The sequence below is a fragment of the Microtus ochrogaster genome, chromosome 10 (assembly GCF_000317375.1).
Source record: "Microtus ochrogaster isolate Prairie Vole_2 chromosome 10, MicOch1.0, whole genome shotgun sequence".
Lineage (NCBI taxonomy): Eukaryota > Metazoa > Chordata > Mammalia > Rodentia > Cricetidae > Microtus > Microtus ochrogaster.
In genome coordinates, this window is record NC_022016.1 from 55531686 (window position 1) to 55540405 (window position 8720).

Below are 8720 nucleotides of genomic sequence, written 5' to 3' on the forward strand. Positions count from 1 at the left end.
TCTTAACCGCTGAGCCATCTCTCCAGCCCACGAATCTCTTTTTTTGTAGATTTTTCAGAATCATGCCCTCTGTTATAGCAGCAGCAAATAGGTTAAGCCCAGAGTTAAGCTGCCTGCACCCCATTAGCAACGAACTTGCTTCTAATATCTCAGGCCAGGCAAAGCCCAGGGTGGAGCCTAGGACTAGAGGTGGCTGCACTTGCTGCACATGCGCAGACCTCAAAGTGAAGCTGAGTGGCATTTGCAGCGCAGGTTTGCGGGAGGGATGGGTTTCCCTAGCTGCTGGCCCTTCTGTGACTGCCTGTTTCTGTGCGTCTACAATTCAGGCTTCAGAACCCAACCACACAGTGTCAGCACCTTCACGGATGGAATGTTCGCTTTCCACCCACGAAGCCTCAAGACACTCAAGAGTGGGAAGAGGGTGCCGTGTGGGATTTGGGAGCTGAGCATGGAGCCTGCTCTTTTCATGTCTGGCCGTGGGACTTCTTAGGGCCCTGCAATCTGTTTCATACACGTCTTGGAGGCATAGCCTGAATGTGATTCTGCAGAATGTGGCCAGAGGGCCTGTGGTTTGTCCGTGAAGTCCCGAAGCTTGGGACTTGTGATGAGCTTGGGGTGGGCAGGCGCTGCTGGGGTTGGACATAAACTTAGCTACCGAGCCTAGCCCAGCAGCCAAGAAAACTGAAGCTGGTGGTTGGCTAGAGATCATAAACTTCATCCCAGTTCTTCCATTGAAATCTTTCCAGAAAAATCTAAATCCAACTGGTTTGTGAAGTCAGAGAGCTCAGCCGCAAGCTCATGGTTAGAGCTGGGGGCGGTGCACTGGTAAATCATGTGCTTAGCATTCAGAAGGCTCTGAATTCAGTCCCCATTGACAACAACAGCAAGAAAATGGGCACGCACATGTGCACATGCGTGCGCAAACAGGCACACACATGTGCACACATGCACACACCATTCTGACTGCAACCACTGCCTTTACCTCCAGGAAGCTGGCGATTGCACACTAGAACCCCGAGCTCAGCCATCACAGCCCCCCTCAGTGCTCATGAGCTGACATGGGAAAGGAGCTGGAGTGGCTCACGGCTGTCACACGTGAGAAATGGCCTTGTCTCAGCCCCCACCCCCCATGCACACATTTGTGTGTATGGATGCAGTTGGTCGACCTGATGTGTATGCAGACCCTCACTACGCTGAGGAAGTGTTTGTATGGATGCTAAAAGTCAACTGGCGACATCAACAGCAGATCCCTCCAGTCACGAATCTCTCTCCGATGAGAGTCATTGTAGCCTGGGCAGGACTCCACCTTGACAACCTGTAACCTAAAGACTGAATTGTCAACTTACAGTGACATACTTTACAACACCAGGGGAAATGTGAGGGGGTGGCGAGAAACAGGTTGGCAGCTATAAATAAATACGCAGCAGAACAAGGAAGGAAGCAGAGAGCCCCCAGAGTCCTCCTTTCTCGGCTTGGCATGAGTCAGTTGCTCACATCCACACCCTCCCTTCTGCGCGCTGCATCGACCTTTTCCCAGCCAGCAGCTCAGCTGGATGCAGCAGCTATCAGACAGGTGACTTGCATTCCACTCTCCCTTCCTAGAGCAGATGGGTTTTCCACGCTCTGTCTTTCAGAAGGTGTTTTCGTGTGTGCGTGTGCACGCATGTACCTGTGTGCATGTATACAGGTGCACATGTGTATGCAGAGGTCAGAGGTCAATGTCATGTCTTTCTCTATTGCTGCCCTCACCTTATGTCTCCCCTGAACCTTACGCTCATCGGCTTGTCTAGACCAGTGCGTTCCAGATATCTTCCAGTCTCTTCTTCCCTGTGTTGGGGTTACAGACGTGTGTTGCTAAGTTTGGCATTTATTATTTATTTATTATTGGTTTTTCAAGCTAGGGTTTCTCCTGTGTAACAGTCCTGGCTGTCCTGGCATTCACTCTATAGACCAGGCTGGCTTCAAACTCAGAGATCTGCCTGCCTCTGTCTCCTGAGTGCTGGGATTAAAGGTGTGTGCCACTACTGCCCAGCCACATTTGGCTTTTACATGCGTGTTGAGGGTTTGAACTTTGGTCTTCTTGAATGCAAGCACCTTCCCCGCTGAGCCATCTCCACACCCCTTAGGGCACTTACTCCCCCTTCCTGCCACCCTGACCAGCTTCTGCGGCACTATTTCCCTGGGTGATCAGGACCAATTGCTCCATCTCAGCTACTGGTTCAGTGGAAGAGGAAGCTAAACCAGCCCCCAAATTTCCAGTTCGACACAAGTGTTTGAAACAAACACCAGCCATGTTCACAGGGAAAAGGAGCAAACATTTTATGGGTGGATTACTGGGGCCCAGCACGTTCCATTACCATGCTCGTATCCAGTGATTCCTGGACTCTAGATTCTGATGATCAAGGAAACAGCACCAGAGCAGGGGGTGATTTTCACTGGTTAAAAGCACTGGCTGAGAGCCAGGCAGATGGCGCACACCTTTAATCCCAGCACTGGGGAGGCAGAGGCAGGTGGACCACTGAGTTTGAAGCCAGCTTGGTCTACATAGTGAGATCCAGGAAAGCCCTATCTCAACAAAATGAAACAAACTGGCTGTTCTTCCAAAGGACCTGGGTTTAGTTCCCAGCACCCACCTGGCAGCTCACAACATCTGTCACTCCAGATCCCAGGGATCTGACCCCCACTGACCTCCGAGGGTACCAGGCTTGCTCACAAAAGCACTGACATACATGCAAGCAAAACAATTGTAAAAAATAAAGCAATACTTTTTAAAAATCTACAAACAGGACAAGTGAATGAGTGAGCAGCCTGTATCGGTCACTGGGCCAGTTTACATTCCTGGTCCTGTAGAAAAGAGCTTGGCGTTCCCAAGATGTCTCCCAGGTGTGCTGTAAAGGAGTGGGAAGGCCCACCACTCGGGCACGGTCCCTGCTTGGTTGGAGGCAGTGTTGTGTGGAAGATCACATGATGAATAAATGTCATTTATAGAGAGTTTGTGCATAACCATGACAACACCTATTAGGAGAAGGAATGAATGAAAGGCTAGGATGCCAGCTGACCATTAGTTACCTGTGCAAAATCCTCAGCCCAAATGGGGTATCCTGTCTTTACAGGTCCTGTCTCTTCCCACCTTATTATCCCTCTCTCTGTCCAGCCATATCCCTCCCTGTCTCCACCATTCATTGCAGGCATTTGTTCAAGCCTTATGTCCCATGTAAAGAACTTGGGACAGAGGGGCCAGTCAACATGGACCCAAGGTCATAAGCTACTTAAATGGTTGAAACTGGCATTCCAACATACACTGCCTAGCTCAAGACTAACCTCTTAACCACTATACTGTGTGTGTGCACATGTGAATGTGTATGCTGTGTGTATGTAGGTGTGCATGCACACAGGTGTGTGCATATACACATGTAAATATGTATTTCCAGGAGTGTGTATGTTGTGCACATACCCACGTGTGTGTGTGCAAGTATGAGTACGTACATGCTTGTGCACATGTGCATGCAGTTGGGCCTGTGTGTGTGGGACTCAGAGGCCAATGTCAGGTGTCTTCTCTAGTCACGCTCCATCTTATTTAAATTCTGATATTTTGTTTGTGATCTAACAAATAAAGCTTGCCTGAAGATCAGAGTGCAGAACTAAGCCACTAGTCAGCTGTAGAGGCCAGGCAGTGATGGCACACACCTTTAATCCCAGCACACAGGAGGCAGAGGCAAGTCAAGATCTCTGTGAGTTCAAGGCCAGCGTGGGCTACACAAAATTGATCCAGTCTGAAAGAGAAACAGAGCCTGGTGGTGGTGGCTCACACCGTTAATCCCAGGATTTGGGATCACAGGCCTTTAATCCCAACAGCAGGGAGGTGGAGACAGGAAGGGATATGGCTGGGCAGAGAGAGAAATGTAAGGTGGGAGGAGACAGGAGCTCAGGGCATTCAGTCTGAGGTCTTGTAGAGACATGATACCCCATTCGGTCTGAGGATTTGGTAGAGGTAAGAACTAGTGTCTGCTGCTCCGCTTCTCTGCTCGTTCAGCTTTCACCCCCTGAAATCTGACTTTGGGTTTTGAAAAAAAAAAAAAAAGCTCACTTTAGGTGTGGTTTCATGTACTATAAATGCAGAGAAAAAGCGTGAACGATCCTCGTGGCCACTGGATTTGGTTTCAGTTCCCAGCTCATGCAGAGGACAGCGGATTGCTACCCTTTCTGTGAGTTTATCCCCTAATAAATAAACTTTTGTTATACTCCAATCCGGGCTATTGTGGAACTCTCTGGTACGCCAACACTGCAACATAACCACATGTATACGGAACTCACTGAACACTCAGTGTGGGGATCACATAGAACTCACCTTTCATTTTAGAGCAGGCACTGCCAAGTGCTAGGCGCAAAACCCCCAGTTTTAGAAATTCCCTTAATTTCCAGACACTGTCCCCTGTCCTCTAGAACCTGTTTTGTCCCTAGATGCCTGCCACTTCCTGAAGAGTGACATTTCTGGAGATGTGGGTGCAGACAAGAATTCAGCAGAGCTGAAGAGGCCAGGCAACCTAGATGCAGGACAGAGGGACGCACCGTTGACCTGACAGGTGGACATAGCTTGTTTTTTGCTTCTCGGACTGGAGAATGCCTCAAATTGCAGGTCACTGTTCACATCCCATTGTGTGGCTATGGGCTCCAGGACAGCCAGGCAATTGCTTCATAAAGAGATTATATGCACAATAATAGCCATGTGTAGCCAAGGCCTACATGGGCCAAAGAAACAAGTTACATGTGCATGTTACATGTCCTGAACTTCTAGGGACACAGTTCAGTTGGCAGAGTGTTTGTGGAGTATAACAGTTCTCAGCCTGTGGGGAACAACCCCTTTCACAAGGTTGGATATCTGATATCCTGCATCTCGGATATTCACATGGCGATTCATAACAGTAGTAAAATTCATTATGAAGTAGCAGCAAAAATAATTTTATGGTTGGGGGTCTGCACAACATGAGGAAGTGTATTAAAGGGTCGCAGCATTAGGAAGGTTGAGAAGCACTGTCTAGCAGGCATGAAGCCCTGGGTTCAGTCCCCAGTACACACATAGCAGGCATGGTGGCACACATCTGTAATCCCAGCACCGAGGAGGAGACAGGAGGATCAGAAATTCAAGCCCAACCTCAGGCACATAGGAAGTCTGAAGCCAGTCTGGGTTATATAAGACCCTGATGTGGAAGGGTCATCTGTTTATGTGTTAGCCTCATTGGTTAGATGACCCCTTCCACATCAAGACTCCCTTCCCCCCAAATGCTTTTGGCTTATGATTTGTTTGGGGAAAGGTGATTCAGGGGTTTCCTTTGCTGTTTTAATTGCAATAGCTTTTGCTCCGTGAGTCAGTAGCTTTTGAGTCTACCAGAGTCGGGAGAGGACCACAGAACGGAAGTGTGAGACAGACCTAGGCCCAAGTTCCTTTGCTTCACTGACAAAGTGCTGAAGCCGCGTGGCTTTATACAGGAGTTGGCTGTTTGGGGTCTGGGTGCTGTTGGCATCTGTGACTGGGAGTGGGGATCTGTTCCTTGCGTTTAGAAATTGAGGGTCCTGCAGTCTTTGGTTTACCCTGGCTCCCAAATCACCACAACCTCTCTTCCATGTTCAGTCTATGTACACAACCCTTCCTCAGTTTTTATAAGTGTGATGCTGGAGGTCAAGGCCAGGCCTCGGACATCAGACACACGTTCTGACTCCGAGTCTTATCTCCAGCCCCCACTTTTCTTTTTAGGCAGACCTCAGCCAAGTTAGGTTAGGGGGGGCATCCTAATTCAGAATGACATTCTAATTATACTCTTGAGAACCCTGCTTCCAAATTCGGCCACATTTTGAGGTAGTGGTTAAGAGACAGTTCACTCTGTAACACCCCTCAAACCTCTGTTCTAATGAGTGGACCGCAAAATGCTTTTAAATCCCTTGGGATTTGTGCTAGCCTGGGGACAGTCTCCAAGTAATCCCTCTAGACCTAGTAATTCCACCTCCCAAGTGCAGGAGCACGGAGCAGCGGCTTAAGATCTTTGCGCACACTGGATGTCTAATGTGGTTCTGATGGTGTTCTAGGCGCTTGCTCAGCTCCAGAGACCCGGCACTGCAACTCTCCTTGGTGGGCACAAGGATGGAGGTTCGCTTTCAAGGCAGCGACTCCAGGGTCTCCACACAAGACAATCAGGAACGCGGCTTCTGCGGTGAGAGGAGCTATATGGAGACAGTGGGCCGGCAGGACTTTATTTCTTAGAGACAGGGTTTCTCAGTAGCTATTGAGCCAGTCCTGGAACTCACTCTGTAGACCAGGCTGGCCTTGAACTCACAGAGATCCACCTGTCTTGGCCTCCCAAGTGCTGGGATTAAAGGTGTGTATGATCACTGCCCGGCAAGGGTTGACAGGATTGATCCAAATCAGAGTGAACTTCCCCAGGTCCCATTTCAGGGTCTCATTGCTTTAACAAAACACTGGCCTGTCACACAGGAGACCCCAAGTGACCCCATTTTATTTCTGGTACTTCAGCCTTGTGGCTACAAGGGAAAAACTTTAGGGCTCCACTGTATATGCCCCGAGTCCTTCGTGTTCTCACTCTGCCATCCGACCTCACTCCTGACGCACTGGCCTGTCACTGCAGCTGCTAGATCTTTCTTCTGGAAGACTGTATGTCAGGTGACTGGAGTTTACCATATCCCAAAGCTACGACATCTTCATCTCCTTCAAACAGAACTTAGTCACGATGGAGCTAAGCTTTGTGCCTGTTACCACTTCTGGAACAACAACAAAAATAACAGTTATGGGGGAAAGAACCCCAAAAGTAGCAATTTTAAAGTAGAGAGTTGGAAAGCCTTGGCGGGCTGGAGAATGTACTTCTGGGAGTTCCCACGATTATCCTCACCCGCAGGGAACTGCTATTATATCCACCACCACCCTGGAGACGAGGAGCTATCTAGGGCTGGGAATGATCTCCCACACCCCAAAAGCTACTGCTGCCCCTGGAGCTCCACTGAGGAGCAGTCTGAGGCGGAACGATCCTGCAGTAGCATTAGCCAAAGCACTAAAGAAGCCTCCCGCCACTTCTGTCTATATATTCTGTGTCTATGCATCTCACTGGCAAAGCAAGTTCTGTGCAGAGTCCAGCTTCCAGGAAGTCAAGGCACGACGTTCCCAGCTTGCTGGCCTCTGCAGTACAAGATGGTATGTTTGGGACTTGTACTCATCTACCAAGTCCAAAGCCTCTATCCATCCTCAAGGACCAGACAGGCCCGCCCCGGCCCTGTGAAAGCTGGCTGCACACACCCACTGCACTGGAGTGCTACTCCTCCTGACCTTTTCTTCAAAGCCGTTCTGATGCACCGCACAATCTTGCCTTTTAACGAACCTACAGCGTTCCCGCCACAGTGTTGGGCTCTGTTTTCAGTCCTGGTTCCCCTGCCCCCATTTCTCCATTCGGGTCTCTGATCAAATGTAACCTACCATAGGATTAAGCTCCCTACTGTAGTTTGTTGGGCTTGGAATGCCTGTCAAAAGGTTGGTCCCTAGCTGTAGTGGTGGTATTTGTGATTCCTGGATGCCTGAGGTAAGCAGCTTCCTCTTCCATGTAACCCTACCCATCCACCACTATGTTTCACCTCGCTGCAAGCCCGGTAGTGATGGAGCCACAGGACCATGGGTATTTCCTCTTTATAGGGTGAAGATCTCAGCTACTTTGTTACAGCGATGAAAAGCTGATATGCTGGCCATCAAAAGCAGCCCCGTCTGCCTCTCTCTCCCAGAGCATACCTATCCTCATTGAGGATCCATGTTTTCCCTCACCGGGAGTTTAAGCTCCATGGGGACAAACTGTGCCTTCCTCATGGCTACATTTCCACACTGCGGTGTCTTTGGCATTGCAGTGAAGGAGGTAGTTTCTGCTAATGTTCCCAATGTATTGCTCATTTCTTCCTACAGGTGGTGCTAACGGGCCTTCTCGGCTGCTAAAGCCTGGGAGCTTCAACTAAGCCCAATGTTTTTTTTTTTTTCCTGAGACTTTGGTCTGAGTTCCAGGTTACCTTTCTTAGAAGATACCCAGACTCTCCTTGGCCTTGGGCCTTATCATCAATACGGGCCTTTGCCAACATTTTCGGTACAGCATCTTAACCCTGTGACCTCAGAACCAGGCTCAGAGAAAAGACACGAGAGAGGCTGCCCAGTTCCACAGCTGTAGGTCAGCCCAGGTAGAGACTACAGGTCTAGACCTTACACGGACAGACTGCCTTTGACTTTATCCAAGTTAAGCATTTTCTTGGTGAAGTTTCAGAAGAACTGCAAATCTTAAGTGGATCATTTGCATCTCAGGGGTCTCCAAACTGCCTGTCTTTCCTCACAGGGACTCTGTAGGTCACTTTCTTACAGAGACACATAGTCCATTAGCATTTCCTGTTCCTATCTTCCCCAGCGGCTGGCTGGCTGGCTGGCTGCCTCATCCTTTATTGCACAGGCCAGCAGGTGCACCTGCGAATGGAAACAGAAGGCAGCTGGTCCTCAGACAAAGATGCTTTCGGCTCTTCCCCTGGACCTGGTGCTAAGGTGATAGACAAGCCGCCTCATCATAAAGGATTGGTCAAAAATGGGGGCCCGAGAAAGTGGCTGACATGGTCACCAGGGTTATTGCTGTCAGATCTTGAACCTTGCGTCGAGTCTCTTGGTCACTTTCCCTGAAATTCTTTGTATGAGCTTT